Source organism: Vombatus ursinus, unplaced genomic scaffold (assembly GCF_900497805.2).
Source record: "Vombatus ursinus unplaced genomic scaffold, bare-nosed wombat genome assembly UNPS02014791.1, whole genome shotgun sequence".
Lineage (NCBI taxonomy): Eukaryota > Metazoa > Chordata > Mammalia > Diprotodontia > Vombatidae > Vombatus > Vombatus ursinus.
In genome coordinates this window covers 39,436,031-39,455,111 of record NW_020954569.1, presented here as the reverse complement: position 1 = coordinate 39,455,111, position 19,081 = coordinate 39,436,031, and the positions used below count along the sequence as shown (strand labels likewise).

Genomic DNA, 19,081 nt, shown 5'->3' with positions numbered 1-19,081 from the left:
AATACAATATAACAGGAAAAGCAACTATGTTTTTCTTTGTTTCATAAAAGTCATCCATACATTTTTCAATCTAAGTTCAGGTTTTTATTAGGTGAAATGCTGTTCATTTTCTTGAGCTCGCTTTTTCAGAAAAATACACTACAATTTACAGTTGCATCAGTCCTGTATCTCATTTTGTCTCTTAAGGTTTGCAATCTGTGTTTCACTGAAACTACAAGCTTTAACATGTGGTTTTCCTAACTGTCAACATCTCCCACAATGGAGCAATTTATCTCGTTTTTTGTCCTCCCATGCTCTGTTTCTGCTCTACTTCAAAATGAGCATGAAACTCAGAGACACCTCTTTTATGGTAAAGTGATATGGCAGTTTTAAAGATATTGCTTCCTGAGTTAAGCAGATGCACTCAGCCCTATAACCAATGAGTAAAATTAGTTCATTGCCTGCATGTTGCAGGAGAAGTGCTAGTGTCCCTGAAAGGAACGGAAAAACAAATCAATGCGTGACTATCAGCACTCCAGCAATTTCTCTGCATTATTGCAATGTCTTGAATTGACAAGACATTGTTTTTATTGATAGTGGTGAATACACCATCTTTTTTCCTTTAAAAATTTTTTAAGATCGATCTCCATGAAGTAAAAATAGTATTTCTAAGATGAACACTGTTTAGTGCAGATAAGATGGATTTTAGCCTTGGTTTTCTTGGGACAGTATGGCACAGAGGAGAGAGCACTGATTTGAAAGTTAATTTACATAGGCAACTCTTGACTGTGCTACTTCCTAGCAGTGTAACCTTGAACAAGTCATTTTATCTTTCTGGGTTTCATCTATAAGAAGAGGGGAAGAGGAGAGGTGAGAGAGTTGGCTAGATAAACTCTTGTCATTTAGCTAAAAATCCTAGTTGACACATTTAACCAAAACATTTAAGTTGTTTCTAGCCATTGAATTAGGGAATGAGAGGACTCTTTTAATATTCCTCATTCTTAACTGAAGAGGAAACAATGGCATTGTCTGAAAATATTTAAAAGCATTTTAACTCCTGGTTCAGGGCATCAGATTTGATGGAAAGGTCCAAAATATCAATCTTTCCTCTCTTTGGCTTGTAACATATATCTCAAAACAGAGGGAAATTTCTGAATATAACTTGTGTATAGCTGATTTCTAGGTTTCACAGATATAGGTAATGTGCTCCCCAGATCCCATACAAGCACTCAAGGTAACATGAGTAACTTTATTGGGTACAGTATAGCCTTTACTTCACCCCATAGAAAATAAATAAGATGAAAAGGACTCACAAGTGCCCATAAACATTTCAAATAGGATGTTCTGGAAACATCTCAAATCCACATATCCAAAACAGAGCTCATTACCATTTCTCCAAATCCCATTTCTCTTTCAAACTTTCCTATTTCCACCAAAGACAACACAATTCCTCATTTTCTCAGGTTCATCATTTCAGTGTTATCTTTGATTTCTCACTGTTCCATCCCCTTCCCCATCTAATCAGGTTCCAAATCTTGCCACTTTTGCCTCTACAACAACTCTCTCATATGGCCCCTTCTTACTACTCAAAACCTACCACCCTCATTCAGGCTCTCATCACCTCTCACCTAGTTATGGCAAGTCTCCTAATAGGTCTCCCTGCCTTATCTCTCCCCACTTCATTATATCCTCTACGTTGCTGCCAAAATGATTTTCCTTAGGTCAATATTTGACCATGGCATTCCTCTACTCAATGAATTCCAGGGTTCCCCATTGCCTCTATGTCAAATACAAACTCCCCTGTTTACCTTTTAAAGACCTTTACAACTTCGCCCTCATCTCTCTTTCCATTTTATACTGCTCCTCCTCTTACATGGTGCAATCTAGCCATATTGACTTTCTCTCTGTTCCTCACATATGATAGTGTATTTCCTGTCTCTGTGCTTTTGCACTGGCTATGATCCATGCTGAAAAAGTACTTTCTCCACACTTCTTCTGCCTTGGGGAACCCCTCTTTTCCTTCAAGATGTGGCTCAAGCAACACTTCAAAATGAAGATTTTCCTGGTACTACCCCCCCAACTGCCACTGTTCTCCCTTCCTCTCTATCTCATATTGATCTACTTTTAATTTTTTTAAATGTACAATCCCATTGTTTAGAGAGGGAAGGGGAATTAGGTTTGCAGCTTAACTCAGTTCCTGTATAGCACAATTTCATCAAGTTCCAAAATCCCCTTGGGCTCAAGTTCTAGTTTTTCAGAGATTTACTGCTGGTCTGGCAGCAACATCCATCCTAGATTCCTGCTTCTCAGATCACTGTGGCTCAAGTCCAGGTCTAGGGACTCCACCACCTATGCCTAGAAATTAAAAGGAAAAATGACACAGACCAAAGCCCCAAGCCCATTTATTCAGGCCATAGGGCCTCAAGGACCCAGGAGGGAAAAGCAGTCCTTCCCCTCACTCAATTCCATTCATAGTGCCCATGCTTCACGTTAGCAGGACCCTGGACCCTGGCAAAGAGAATGACACTGTTATAGTCTGTCACTTTTAAAGGTGCCACCTGTTCCAGCTATGCAGCTTAATGGGAAGGCTATTCCTATCTCTGTGGTAGAGGAATGCAAAATGTCTTCTGCCAAAAGCTGGTCCCTGGTGTCTCCCATATGGGAGCCTCTGTATTAGGTGATCTGGACATGCACAAAGCAAAACCACACACACACACACACACACACACACACACACACACACACACACATACACACATACATATATATATGTATGTATGTACGTGTGTGTATATATATACATGGGTGGGTACATACACACCCACCCACACATACATATATACATACATATATAGTTACACACAGGCATATATATGTGTATGTATGTGTGTGTGTGTGTGTGTGTGTTTGTGTGTATACACAATTTTGGACTTGTATTGAGGTTTTATTAAAGCTTAAAACTACACTAAGACTTTTGGGACATAAGTGCATATATATATGCATGATTACGTATATACACACATATGCATGTGTATATGTATGTACATGTGTGTATATACACATGTGTATGCACATTCATAAACACGCATGCATGTGTGTGTATAACTGATTAAACAAATACAGAAAATATGTAAAAAAAAAGCCTCATATAAATAGCCCACAAGCAATCAAAATAATTCTTTTCTCTCTTCACTGAGTCCTTCTTTTCTGCTAGTCCTAAAGTCTTTGTTACTCAATGTTATCTTTTTGTTTGAATTCTCCACAAGTGAATGCTTCTCTCTCAGAGGGCCTTACACAGGTCCAATTACTCCCACTCCTAATCCTACTGCCTGCCCCTCCTCCCCCCTCCCCTCAAGCTAGTAGTGCTATATTAAGATTTGGACTCCAAAAAGAAAGGTAACACTTCAGAGCTCGTGGGCAGGTAACTCCCTTCCTCTTGAGCCCCAATGTGTCTAAAAGTCGCACTGCTTAGGAAATCCTCCTTTTTGTGGAAAGAAGGCCAAATCCTTACACTTTGAATGAAATATTACAAAGCAATCCCTAAGGTTAGTGCTGACTAAGAAGTCTCTTTTCTCTAGTTAGAAGGCTAGATTTTGGGATCATAATATCGAAGATATTTCTTCTCTGTCTAGAAGGCTGAATTCTAGAATTCTCCAACTTGGAGTTCCTCCAGAGGGAACCCTCTGGTGTTTCCATAGAAAGGACTTTCCATTATTCAGGTCACATGAGTGACCACAGGTTGCCCCTATAAGGCAGGCAAACAAGGGCTTGTGAAAGAACTCTTGACCTTCCAGCCTTGCCTCACCTGCTGCCATCTCTTGGGTCAGGAAAATCAACTTTAAGTACTCTGATTTCTGACTTGTGCCTAGAAAGGGAAGAAGAAAGGGAAGGCAAAAGGTGGCCAGGACTCTGCTCTCTGGCTATATTGGGGAACATGTCCAAGTCCCTTGGCTTCTGCTCCAAAGCAGCAGCTAGAGGCTTTCTGAGTTCCAAAGCTGTCAGGAGAAACAGATAAAAAGGTGCAAAAAAACCTTAGGTTCTCAGTGAAGACAACTTTTATAAGGCATCACAAAGGGCTATATATGGCTCCTATGATGAGATTGGGTATTCCAAACTTCCAAGTCAACCAAGCATTTTTGGAGGTAGCCAAAGTCACTGAGACTTAATCAAAAACGGCCTTTCTCTCCTCTTAACAAGGTACCAGCGGGCATGCTCACATAGTCCATGAGGAGGTGCTTTCAAAGGTCCCAAAGGTTCATCATACTATAAGCCCAAGGAGCTGACTAAAGCACTCCTCCATAACCCTGCCTTACAATATATTCAACACATATGTAGAAACCTTGCTTTCAGAATACTGACAATTACTTATTTGGGTTTTTTTTGTTTGTTTTTTGTTTTTTTACTTAACCTATGATTTTATTGGAATATGGAACTCCCAGAGAAGAAACTCTACCTATATGCATTGACAACTTCTCTGAAACTCTGATAGTTGCCTAGGGTACCAAGAGGGTGAATGACTTGCCCAGAGTCAGGCTTTCAAACCTGTATCTCTCATCTCTGACCTCTCTACCAAGTTCATTTTACATCTTTACCTATCAACCAATAATACAAAATTTATAACACTATGAAATAAAATGCTTTATAACTTATACTTTAGAACATTCATTAGCCAATATGCGTTAGAGGCAGGGCTTGAAGCTAGGTCTTCCTGACTCTAAGACCAGCTCCCTATCCACTGAACCATGCTGTCTCTCAAAGGTTACTCTCCAGAATATAAAGCATTTATTATTACACACTCAGTATATGCCAGGCACTGTGCAATTATATCAAAATTAGGATTTGAATCACTGAATCAATGCTGCAGATAAACTCAGGGTCATCTAAATGAGGCAGCATAATGTTGCAAAAACAGCAATGAATTTGGTGTTTGAACCATGGCTCCACCACGAATGCCTTTGTTACGTTGGTTAAGTCACTTTCAACCTGGGCCTCTCTTGATAGAATTTGACATGGCATCACAATACCATCTCTGAATAAGTACAGTATGGGAGAATTTGGATGGACGTTCGATAGCAAGCCACAGAAATATACAAGAAACCAGCTGACATATTTAATCAAAAAGTTTAAAGAATTGATTCTTAGCCACTGAATGGGCTATCATTTTGGCAGTCCCCTTCCTTAAGTGAAGACGATAGGCAGGGATTGTCTGAAGACAATCAGCACTTAGTATTTATGTCAGCACTTAGTATTGATGTCAACATGCTGAGGTAATTGATGAGTCCAGTGATTCTTAGTCATCTAGACTGTCATTGACCAGATGCAGTTAACATATTTAAATTACAAAGCAAGGAAAGAACATCAAACCACAGTTTGTGCAGTTTCTTTTTCCCCTGTTGCTTCTGAGCAATTGGTTGTTCTATTAAATTTGCACAACTGTAAACTACCAAAATTTCTTAGACCTGCCTCCCCTAGTATATTGGCTGAAGCATCTTTACAAATACTATATTTATGATACTTTTAGCTATAGCCTCTATTAAAACACATTGGTCAGTATCCCTTACTCAAATGTTGCTTCCTTTCCTTAAAAAAAAAGGCAGGTACTTCCAGTAACTATGATTTTAGAGTCAGGAAAATCAGAGTTCAAGTCTGGACTCAGACATTTACTAGGCCCTGGAGTCCAGGACAAGTCACTCAACCTCTCTCTACCTTATTTTCCTTATCTGTAACATAGAGATAACAATAGCATCTATCTCACAGCATTGTGGTGAGGATCAAATGAGATAATATACATATATAAAGCACTTTGCAAACCTTAGTATTTGACCCATGACTATCTTTCCTCCAGTGTCTGGATCTGCCCTTAAGAGATTTAGTTTGTATCAGTTGAGTTAAAGCAAGAGAAAATTTGGCAGTGCCTGCTAGTAATTACTGCCATTTTGAGCCTTGAAGTCAACCTGAATCATTTGCTCTTTCTCTTTTTGTTGCTGTTGCTGTTCCATGCTGAATCTGGAATAGCCTCTGCTCCCAGCATCACATCACGAAGGTTAAATAGCGTGAACTTGAAAAACTCTCAGACTTAGCACCAGCAGCAATAAGGAGGACACTATTCTCCCCATTCTTGCTTCACTTCTCTTTTACCATTAAGTTGCTATTGTCCAAAAGCAGTGGACTTGGAGTCAGATAGACATGTGTTTACATTCCTCCTCAGATACTTATTAACTGGATGACACTAGACAAGCCACTTAATGTCTCTCTGCCTGTTTCCTCCTCTGTAAAATGAACATTACGAATATATGTAATGTGCTTTAGCATTTTAGAAATTATTATTATTACCCCTGATAAAAAACACAACTAAACAATATTTGAGTATATCTTCCACTAACCATAACCATATAAGGGAAAATGGGAGGGTTTTTTTTTTTTATCTAGAATAATCAGTTTCTTCATTATGATCATCTGGCTCCCCACATTAATTTTACTCATTCCTAAAAAGGGTTTAATATTAAGTGATGCTATAGAACAGCTTTGAATGACTCAATAATGAGATTTTGTAGCAAATGATGCTTGGCTACTCTTCATTCCACCTGATTGGACATTAATTACAAGGCCAGTTCTGTTGTTGTAAAATAACTTAACTTTTTAAATACTTTAGTAATATTAACATCTACACAAAGCAGGTAATGATTGGGTAAGAAAAAAAATTCTATATCTTACCAATTGTATAAGGAAGGAATATGTGAGTGAAGGAGTGGGCTTCCTGGCTTATTAGCATTAATGATCTTACTTTCTTCTTAGGTGAGTTGGGTGAGGATCCTTAAGGGGAATTTCGCCCTCCTAAGTTATTTCATTTAATAATTAAGTTCATCTTGCAGCATTAAATCACAAGGTAGGTAGTACACCTAGATGTCTACTTAAGAGACCTCGGCTGGGGTCTCATCCCTGTCGCTTACCAGGGGGGCCATATTGGCATTTAAACACTCTATAAAATGAGAATTGGACCAGATGGTCTCTGACATCTCTTATGGCTCAGGCATGTTGTGATTCTCATCTAATTGCTTTTTTGTTATATGGTATTATAGTCTTGGCATGGCTACTTTACATTATAAGCAGCTAGTGGGAAGAAACTATGGTGAACAAAGCTTGGTTCAGACGATGAGGAATACTTATACTTTATGTCTATATCTATATAGATATATTATATCTATATATTTTAGAAGACTTATATGTATACACACATATATTTTACATATATATGCATATATATTTATACACACACACAAAACACTTATATATTATAACTTCACGGATTTTTATATACTAAAACTTTTGGGAAATCCAGTACAGCACATATAGTCTCCTGCATAGTTTACAACCTGTCCCCTGAAATATTAATTTAATCCGGGTAATCTCAAAGGCAGATATTACTACCATTTCTCAGCATAGCCAAATTTAACACAATGCTCTTGATCCCAAGTTCAAGGTTCTGTTGTACTTAATAAGAGCTGTGCTTCAACATCCTTATCTGTCAAATAGGAACAGCAAAGCTGACCTTGAATCAAATAACACTCAATGAAACATTTGTCCATATGAGATCATGAAGAAGCATGGCATAGTAATTAAATTTTAGACTTGAAGTCAGGGAGATGGGTTCAAATCCTACCTTTAACATAAATTGCCTTTGTTATATCTTTTAGTCTTAGTTTCCTTATCTGTAAACCAGTAATAATATCTGTAGCACTAACCTCAGAGAGTGGTTGTGAGACTTAAATGACATCATGTAGGTCAAGAAATTGGTCAACAAATTCAGAAAGCATGACATAAAAATCTGAAATATTATTACTATAAATATGTCAAAATAAGTATTCAGTGTTGCCCCTGTCCACAAGGAGTTAGCTTGCATCTGGTTCAAGAGGTAAGATGTGAATATATCAAATGATCAATTCATAACACTATATAATGAAACACTAATTCAAGACCTACATAGATATATACATCAATTTATCAATCAATAAGTATTTATTAGTCCTGCTATGTGCTAGGCTCTAGAGATACATGGACAAGAGTGTAGCAATTGCTTGCATTTTAATCAGAAAGGCAAAAGTACATACATAAATATATATCTAGCATAAATACAAAGTGAATAAATATAAAGACATACAAAGAAGTTAGACACCAATTTGGAAGGAAGGTCACTAACATTTGGGTATAGGGGAAAGCAGGAAAGACTTCACACTGAAGGCGATGCTTTAGTTGTATCCCAAAGAAATAAAGGGATTCCATGAGACAGAGATAGAGAGGAAGCACATTCCAGGAATGAGGGATGGCCAATGAAAGGCACAGAGATGGGAGATGGAATGTTCTGTGTGGGGAACAGAGAGAAGGCTAGCCTGAATGGATGGATCACAGACTATGGGAGGGGGAGTAATGTACAATGAACCAGATTTATTAAAAGAATTGAGATGACAAAATGAGCTGAGGAGAGTGTAGGAGGGAAAATGTACTCTTCTGATTCTTCCACCCATTTGACTTATTTGTGTCTCAAGTGTATTTTCCTTCCCTCTATGGGCTTTTTCAAGGTTCAGGATTCTATTCTTCATTCTAATTTTTCTAATTTCTCTCATTCAGAGATTTCTGCTCTATGTAGCTGGCTCTCCAAATTCATTTTACATCTCTACCTATAAAACAATAATACAAAATTTATGCATTAAGTTGGTCAAAGATTAACTCCACAGCCATGAACTTCCCCATAGAAGAAACTTTGGTACAATAATCCTAATATTTAAGTCTTCTAAAATATTTGCATGCCTTCCAGAATCTCAGAAGACTATGACAGTAATTCCATATATGAAGAATTTGTGTGAATATTAATAAGTAATTATACATGCATCGAGGTGAAAAAGTGCTTCTCAGGGCAGCTAGGTGGCGCAGTGGATAGAGCACCGGCCCTGAAGTCAGGAGGACCTGAGTTCAAATCCTGCCTCAGATCAAACACTTGACACATACTAGCTGTGTGACCTTGGGCAAGTTACTTAACCCCGATTGTCTTACTTTAAAAAAAAAAAAGGGCTTCTCAGATTCTCAAGATTGGTAATATATATATATATATATATATATATATACACACATACATATATATGTGTGTGTGTGTGCATGCATATGTATCTATATAAATATACATATATCTATGCATATGAGAAACAGACACCCTAGTTTATAGACCAAATAACCCAGACACTGACCCAGTGATGTTGACTTTAAACAGGATAGCAACCTGCTTGTGCTACTTTCAAAGTTATTTTGTAGGTAAGAAGGAAGGAACGAAGAAAAGAAGAAAGGTAGGAAGGAAGAGAAGAAAGACTCACTTTGATGACCTCTCACTTCTGTCTGACTAGTTTGGCCCAACCCTGCTAGAACCTGAGAACTTAAAAACATGAAATCCTATTTCACTGTGTAATGGGGGTGCCATCACATTCTTTTATAAGGATCCCAGCTCTTAGTCAATAAATTCTAAGATCATAGATTTAGAGCTGAAAGAAAAAAGGGACCTTATAGGTCACTGAGGCCCCCTTCCTCATTTTATAGATGAGAAAACTGAAGGCCAGAAAAATGTAAATAATTTATCCAGAATATTACAGCTAATATCTAATGCAAGATTCAAAGCGGGGTTTTCCATATTCCAAGTCCAACATATTCACTACAGCATACTTCATCTTTATCCATCAACAAGCATTTACTAAGTGCCTGGCATGGATCAGTCTCTATGATAAGCACTGGATGAATTTGTATAAGCAAAACAGTCCCTGCCCTCAGGAACTCATATGCTAGTGGGGGAGATTTTTCATATATACATATATATACATACATACATATATATGTGTGTGTATGTGTATGTATATGTGTATATATGTATGTATTTATATATGTATGTATACATGCATGTGTATGTATATATGTATATATTTGTGTGTGTATATATGTATATATATATAGTATAGTGTACATAAAATATTCACAAAATTAGATAATGTATTAAAGTACTTTGCAAGCCTTAAAAAAGCACTAAATATTAGCTATTATCATGGTCAGGTATGCTAATATAATACTTTAGGATTTAGGAAGCACTTCACTCACAACAACCTGGGTGGTAGATAAGATAACTATTTACAATTTACAAATGAGGAATTTGAGGCTCATAGAGGTTGTTACTTGCCCAAGGTCACACAGATAACAGACCAGTAACTGAAGGAAAAGTCTTTCAGTTCCATATCAAATGTTCTTTCCACTACACCATTGCCTCTAACGAATCATTGTAGAGAGATTAAAAACAACATGGTTTTGAATTTAAATTAGTCTTGTGGATAAATTGCTTTATAGTTTTGTAAGATTTACATATATGGTTTTGTAAGATTTACAACTGATCAGCCCTCAAATCAAGATGGTTAAAAAGGCTGGATTTTTTAAATAGATGCTGTAAATTTTTATAATAATAATAATAGCTGACTTGATATAGTACTTTAAAGTGTGAGCACTTTACACATAATTTCATTTGATCCTTATGACAACATAGTGGAAGGGAGCACCTACTAAGTACCAGGCATTGAGCTAAGTACTTTACAGGTCTCTCAATTAATGCTCACTACAACCCTGGGAGGTAGGTGCTATTATTTTCCCCATTTTGTAATTAAGGAAACTGAGGCTGACAGCAGTGAAGTGACTGGCCCAGGGTCATACAGCTAGTAAGATTCAGGCTGAATCTGAATTTAAGTCTTCCTGACTCTGTCTTCAGCCCTCTATCTAAGCCATCAGCTATCTCTTATGTCTTCACCTATGCACTTCGTAGTTTTGCATATGAGGAAGCAGACCGACCTCATGGCTCTCCTAAGACCTTTAATCAGAAGCACTGCATTCTCACCATCCGTATACTTCTGCATGAAGGTCTGCCACTCCTAGAAGACAAGGGAATAGATACCAAGTTATACAGAGAAAGGCTGAAAGCTAAGAACATGTAGCCTGAGGAAGAAAAAACTAAGGGGGAACCACACATGGGTAGCTGAAAGGCCATCTTCAGGGAAAAGAGATTCAATTAGTTCTAGTTGGCTGCCCTAGAAAACAGAACCAGGAGTAATTGATGAGAGTTGTCAAGGAACTGCATACCTGGGGTAGGGAGGAGAAGGCAGTCCATCGAAGCAGAGCCTCAGCTGCAACCTGCCTCATGAAAAGGTTAGGAAAAAGGCAAACAGCCCAGGATGCTCTTTTCCCAGCTTGCTATTTTACTCACCAGTATAAGGTTTATAGCCCAAAGTTTTACAATCACAAGATGGTTTGTATACATTACACCAACCGAACACATACGTGTGACTTTTCTTTAGAGTGGAGGAGAGGTCACAGGCAGAACAAAGGGACAAGGCTTTAATTCCAGCATTTCTATCCAGAGGTGGTGTGGCATAGAAAAGCAGTTCTCAAAGTGTGGTCCAGGAATCCTTGGGGGTCCCCAAAACTCTTTAAGAGGGGGAAAGGTCTGTGAAGGCAAAACTATTTTCATAATAATAGTAAGATGTTTCAATTTCTAATATAGTAAGTTTCGATAGATATAACCTATATAAACCAAAAGCTTTAAGGGGGGGTACACAATAATTTTTGAGAGTATAAAGGGATTTTGAGACCAACAGGTTTGGTTTCAGAAGGTCTCGTCCTAGAGGATGATATACCATGCTGTTCTTGGAGCCAAGAAGAACTATTTTCAAATCCTGCCTCCAACATTTATTGGTTGCATGATCCTGTGCATGTCCCTTAGATTCTCTGAGACTCAGTTTCCTCATCTGTAAAATGAGGATAATAGCACCTTATTCACAAGACTGTTGTGAGCATCAAACAGGATAATTCATATTATAAAGCATTTTGTAGCTCTTAAGGCACAATATAAAGGTGAGCTATAATTATATGAAGACAATAATATTCCCTCCTGGCCTCTTACTCTTAGAATCTTTATTACCTTCAAAACTCAGCTCCAAAAGCCTTTTCTGATTCCCCTAGTTGCTGTCCCTCCCAAATTTACCTTGCATTTTGGTCTCTATTTTATATGTAATTATGTATGCACATTACATTTATGTATGTAATATGTATTTAATTTTGTACATCAGTAGAATGCCTATTCCTAAGGATTATTATTTTTGTCCTTACTTTTAATTGATTGTTTACAGATTAAAAATCTCCCTAAAACTTTGTGTGTCAGAGAGTGGCAGAAGTACTTGTATTGGTAGGGTGTGGTGGTATCTCTAGGACTTTCATCTCCTTAAATATACACTCTGTACTAGAAACAAGGATACCTCTAAGAGTGCCAGAGCTCAGCATCCTCTTGGGCATAATGGTTTTCCTTTTATTTTTTACAAGCTGATGTTGTTTTCATTTAAGTTAATAGAAGAGAGACACCCTCAATGTTCTGCTGAGAAAACACCCCCCCCCCAGATGAAGGGTTTAAACTGAGACAGGGGACTAATAAGGCATATTTTAAGAACACTGAGGTCACTTTCTGTAAGCATACGTCTCACATGATTTCATTTTCCCCATCCTTCAGACTGTAAATACAAGGATGATAGATCTTGCTAATCTTTTTAAAGATAAGATCTGATGACAGGATACTGAGACAGGCAAACCCATTAAAAATAGTATTTTGGCCCACAAGAGTGAGAATTGGACCTACTCTTGACTTCTCACAGTTCATAAAATTAACACCCATGGCACCTTATTCCTGTTCAGTTCTTGATATGTAGCAGGGTAGCTTTGCATGATTCAGCAAAGAAATCCTGTCTTTGAAGACTAAAACAATTCAGTGCCTGGATTTATTTAGCTCATTACAAATATCAACTTCAGTTTCACGATTCTAACTTCTCAGGCACAGAGAAATGCAGGAATTGTAAAGTTTAAGTCCTGATGTGCCAGTAGACATGGTTTTTGGTTCCCTCATCAAGGGACTGGATTCCCAATCCAGGTTTCCTCCTTTCCAAATGTTAGGCCCCTGCTTCTTTGCCAACCAGTTGTCAGTAATGAGCTCTCCATGCTGAGATGAAAAAGCTCGGGGGCCCACCTTCAGGCAGTGAGGCTTGATGAGGAAGTGTTCCAGCAGACAGCCCGATCCCAGCTTGTCCAGTCAGCGACCAGAACATCTGTCCAAATAGACTGCAGAGGAAAATGTGATTGCTGAGTTCTGGGCAGATTGTCTTCCATTTCCTTCAACATTTAGCTCTAGCCTTTGGAGGGCTTGGACACTGGGAATATTAAGACACCGAATGCTTTTTTCCAATCAGGCAAGTACAAAGATGGCAGTCTATGTAGGTGGTAGCTTAGAGGTTGTACACAGTATTCATTTACATGATTGCTTAATGTTAAAATCTGTCTGCTCTTTGAGGACATGGCCCTCACCATATTCACTGTTTTAACAGATTGTCAAGACAGAGACACTTAATAAATCCCACTTAATCTTGTTGGCTAGTCCTGGGAGATGGATAAAAAGTAAAATGCCAAATTAATAGATGAGGAAAGTGATCTATAGAGTGAATGACAACTGGGATCACAACACCAAAGTGCTCCCTCCTGAATTCTAGGTTTAAGTATTTGTTTGATGCCTACATGCCAAGTATATTTGTTCTAGATAGAATTTATAGCATTGAGTGAAGGTTGGACTGAGTGACCTCAGAGGACTCTTCCTGCTCTAAGATTCCATGATTGTGACTTTCTCTGTGTTTTATTACCTTATGCTGCTTCACATTCAAATTGTGGCTTATGCAACCTCCCCCTCCTGTGATCAGGACACAAGGTTTCTGTGCTAGCTTTTCATAAATGCAGGGTTTTGAGCTATGAGGAACCGAAGAAATCATCTTAGACCAGAGGTTTCAAACATGAGGCCCATGGGCCTCATTTGGCCCACAACATTCCTAATAGTGACCAAACTAGATATAGTCAGAAAATCTAACAAAATAAATACGCAATAAAACATAAATAATATTAATATGTGGTTTTCTAGATCAGTGGAAAGCCTACAGGGATCTGTATATATGGCGTAGTGGGTCCTGTTTGAATTTGATACCACCAATCTAGACCATTGAAGATGAGGAAAAAGAGGCCTGAAAGGTTAAGTGACAAGCTAAAAGTCATATGGATTTCAAAGCCAAGATGTGAATGCATGACACTTCATTCCTAATCATCTGTACTATATTACTATTTTTTTCTGCTTCAGAGCACCCATGCAGAATCCTGGGAAATCTGTACTAGGCAGTCTAACCCACCCTTTCAAGCACCAAAAAGCAACTTCCCTACACAAATAACATGAAGAAAGAAAGAAGGAAGGAAAGAAAGGGAGAGAGAGAGAGAGAGAGAAAGAGAGAAAGGGAGTGAGGAAGGAAGGTTGGAAGGAAGGAAAGGAAAGGAAGGAAGGTAATAAAAAGAAAACTCACAGTGGCTTACTATCACTCCCAAAGTCCACAGAATTGTCAAATAACAACAACAATAACAATGACAATAGCTAACATTTATTTAATGTTTTAAGGTTTATAAAGTACTTTACAAATATTATCTCATTTTGCCGGCACAACAACCCTGGGAGGAAGGTACTGTTATCCCCATTTTATAGACGAGGAAAAAGAGGCAGACAGAGTTTAAATGACTTACCCAAGGCCACACAGTTAGTGTCTGAAGCAAAGTCTTTGAACCTGTTTCCCTGACTCCAGGTCCAATGCCCTACCCTCCAGGCCACCTCGTTGCCTCATGATTGACTCCAAGAGTCAAAATCTTTCTGGCTCTTGCAAGTTTGATTCTTGTTGATTGTTGTGCTTCCAAGTCCAATGAGCTCATTTTGGGCTTACTACCATTACTTTCCAGACCAGTTTCTTTCTTCAGCTGCCACTGGTCATGAATGACTGTAGAGGAACTAGATGCTGTTCTTTTTCCCTCCTCTTTCCTCCCCACCCTCAACCCTCAGATAACTACTCAGTGGGTTCTCTTCCCTAAGAACTCTTTTCTATCACTTCTCAGTCTTTTGGCCAAGATGAAAAGGAACAAGAATCTTCTCCTCTGTGGAATCCCCTCCCCCAGGAGTAGCACTCTCTTTCCTTTGGTCTCCTACTCCCAACCTTTGCAGACTGAGTTTACCTGGCTGGTTTGTTGATCCTTTTGTCAAATCCAATTTGTATTTTTATCCTGATGATTTCTTGTTTTGAGCTGTTCAAGGGCAGGGTATTGATGCATCCACCCCTCAGACACCATGACTATTGAGCACATGGGTTACATCTACATTTCCTCTTCAAACAGATTTCTTAAGTTTCACTATAAACAAGTAGATTTCCCAATTGGCGCATATTTAAGAGCTTCCTCCCTAACAGCATTACATAGAATAAAATGGTGTAGGCCATTGGCCACATCTGTAGTTCCATGGCATTTGCACTGACTGTCCTCCAGGTCTGATCGCCTTCCATTTTCCTCTCCCTTTCTTAGAATCCCTAGCTTTCCTGGTCAAATGCCACCTTTTTCCACTCACCCAGCCAACTCATGGTTGTTAGTGGTCTCTTCTCCTCAAATGACCTTGTATTTACTTAGCTGCATATCCTGAGTAGGGCCCCAGGACAATGTAAACTCCTTGAAAACAGGAACCTGTGTGTATACACATCTACTACCTAGCATAGTTCATTACCCAAAGCAAGTGATTAGTCTTTATTGAAGTGAAATGATTTCATTCCCTAAGACATTACACATATTGAACATATGGTCTCTCTTGCATTTTATTTTAAATTTTCTCTACACAAAAGGTAGATATCCTAACTGGCAGAGTTTCAAGGACTCACTGAATAACAAGAAGTTATTTTTTTAAAAAGAAATGATAAGAAAATGAATCTAGTTCCTCATCTGTATTAGCTCAAGAATCATTCAGATAACCATTGTCAGATAGTTGAAGGATTAAGTTTATGAGAATGTTTCCCAGGGACAATTTATATTGCAGAGATCACCAAAAATTTCTTAATGTGAAATGAGACTATAAGAGAAGCTTTTCTAAACTGCCTAAAAATGATACAGAGAAAAAGATACAGTCTTCTGTAACAGCTTCTGTGGCAAACACACATTACAGTGTCCAACTTTATGGTGATGAGCCCCTCTGAATTGGGCAGGGCTGGTCCTCCAAAGACACAACCATATCCATATCCAGGTATTTACTTGAAGCCTTTGCCCTACAGTAGGACCTACCAGGTCTTTGTATCTGCTGGCATAGCCTTGGTAAACCCAGAGGCACCTCCATGCCATGATCTGGGAACAGAGGAGGACTTTAGAGGAAAAAAAAATAAATGTCAGCACTGTAAAATTATGTGTATTCTAGAACCTTAGTTTACTCCTTTCCATGCTCTAAACTGAAAGAATGTGTTACTGGGAGAAATAATGTTATAATGAGGTCCTTCTGTAATTCTATTACTAAATAAATTCTTTGGACAGTTTCCAAGATGGACTCTACCTTATACTGAGGTCTGTACTGCAGTAAATCAAGGCATCAAGATAAGCATTATGTTTTGCCTTCAATGAGGTATCAAAGACAAAAAAAAATTTATAGCATGATGATTGAGAAGTAAAGGCTTAACTTAATCATGTGCTTATTCATTGTAATTAGTCCTTCCTTACATTAAATTTAGGGGAAAATGGTATGTAACACAAGACCTGATTGATCTTAAATATTCAAAAGCTAGACAAAATTTTATAACATCGTTATCCTAAAGTCACAATTACTAAAAAAGCAGTACTTATCACTTTGAGTGAGTATCTGACACCTTTCTAAGCCCAATAAATGAGCAAATCCTCTGTATTCGTTCTTTACAGGATGAACTTTTTGTCTAATGCTTAAGGTGTCATCTAATGTTGACATTATCCCAGAGTTTGGATTTTAACCAAAACATGATATGTCTGCTTGTGTGGCAGCTTTATGTCAAGACACTTTACTTAAATCAATTACCCGTGTCAGAATTTTGCATCTTGAAAGGAAGTATCCCAAGTCTGGAACCAAAATGTTATTGACATAAAAAAAATTTTTTTAAATGGCTTGTAACTTTCTTGAGAAACAGTTGGTGAATGGTGGCAAATGGGGCATAAAAAAATGAAACAAATGATGCCAGAAAATACTATCTAACCTGGCAATTGAAGACCATAAAACCCTAGCATTTCTCCAAGCAGTCCTGGGAGACAAAAGCATATGTCTCATGGGTAAGTGACTGAGCTGATGGAAAGTACTGACTATGTATGGCTCAATCTTTTAATGTCTGAAATTGGAACCATAACTTTGACTTGACACTTTACCAACCCTGTATTTTGTTCAGACTGGAGACTTGGAGACTTAGAAAAAAAAGCAGAACTATACTAGAGCCAACCAACACGACAGTTGATGTGCTACTGTATGCATCTAGTTTTGGGAAATTATTCCTGAAGATCAAGGAGCTACAGAAACATGAAATGGCAAAGGGCAGGCTCTTGTGTTGACTTTGACTGTTTCATGAGCTGAAATCAAGACTTTTCCCCCACAGCTCTGCCCATGACACAGAACAGACACTTTGAGTTTCCAGATACAGTATGAATGAGCTTTGTTCAAGAGAAGGGTTTCTTAATGATGTGCAGTCAATAGGGGAGGGGAGAGACTGGATCAACACAGTTGGAATGGCTTAAGACGGTGGAGACAGAAGGACTTAACAAGATGGTGTGAAAAGCCCTGAAGCAGCCAAGATGTCTGTTACAACCCCTGTGTGGACACACCAATTATAATTTATAAGGCTTTAGGAAAGGGAGAACAGATATAAGAAAGGAGGAGAAGATAGAAACCACCATCAATGCAAACAGGGATAATGAAGACAGAAAAAGGGGAGGGATCATCAATGGATGAAAAAGCCAAGCAGCACATGCTGAAGGACTGGCTTTCATAATAAGAATAAATTGATTGAGAATGTCTTTAATTTTTTTTAAAATAGGTTAGGCCCGTTTGGGCTGGAAAATTGAAACATTTCCACAGTTAAAATGTGACAGTTCATAAGGAGCTATATTGTTTTATTATTTTGGGTACAAAAGTTAACATTTCAGATTTTCCATAATTTCCCACAAATACAATGATGTCTGTTTAGGAAACAGACTTAATAGATAATCTTTGAGACCTGATATAGATAGAGGCAGACTAAAGCATGTATAGTGACTTCTGTTTCACATCTAGGACAACCACAGAGCCTGTTTTCCTGCATTTTACTCCAGGATGTTCACATAACTTAGTTTGGAGGACTTAGAACATAAGTCCTTTTTGACATTTTGTTTGTCTCACTGTTCAGATAGACCTCAGTTCCCATTTCACAGGAGCTCATTTGAGCTACCATAGCATGACTTTTGACAAGTTGTTCCACCTTTGCTTCAATTTCTTCAATTGGAAAATACAATTTTACCTTGATAGAGCATGATTTCATGAGTATGAGTACTCATACCTTCAAGGCAGATCACAACTCAGCCAGACCTTTTCATCCTTAGAATTCTTGCCTGTGTCTTTCCAGAAATTCTCCATGGATTACCTACCTAATATGCTGGAGGTCTTGCTCTTTGTCTTTTAATGCATCATCAATAACAATGCAATTTGTGCTGTCCATCTCTTATCCCGCACCCTCTCTTTATGGCCAACCAATCTCCATTTTCAGTCCTACAGGTCTTTGGTGATGTTTCCATAGGTGAATCCTGTGGCCTACTTTCACATACCATATGTCTTTTCCTTGTTCTTAGGATTATTTATTATTTTTATCCTTCTGAGGACATGGTAGACCATGATTCAGAGTCACATAGGATAACAAGGAGGAAATTGATATAAAAAAGATAGGCTTTGGTAACATTGGGCTATTTGGGTTCATTAAATGCATAATGGAAATGTGCTTACGAAATAAATTGACTTAGTATATAATATTTTAGGCTTCCACAAACACAGACGAATTAAAACAGAGAAAGATGTTTCTCATTCACATCCAGAATACATGTAGGACTTGTCTTTCTTAATTTTGAAAAATAATCTGCCTTATATAAGGTAGTTCTCCATATTGGAGAGTAAAAAGAGTTG

At 38.1% G+C, this 19,081-nt stretch overlaps 1 protein-coding gene across 1 annotated transcript in view; it reads left to right on the top strand.

The window, feature by feature from the left end:
• ADAMTS16 (ADAM metallopeptidase with thrombospondin type 1 motif 16) overlaps positions 1 to 19,081 on the top strand; it is a 239,429-nt gene that overhangs the window by 195,133 nt on the left and 25,215 nt on the right. The gene's annotated exons all lie outside the window — the stretch shown is intronic.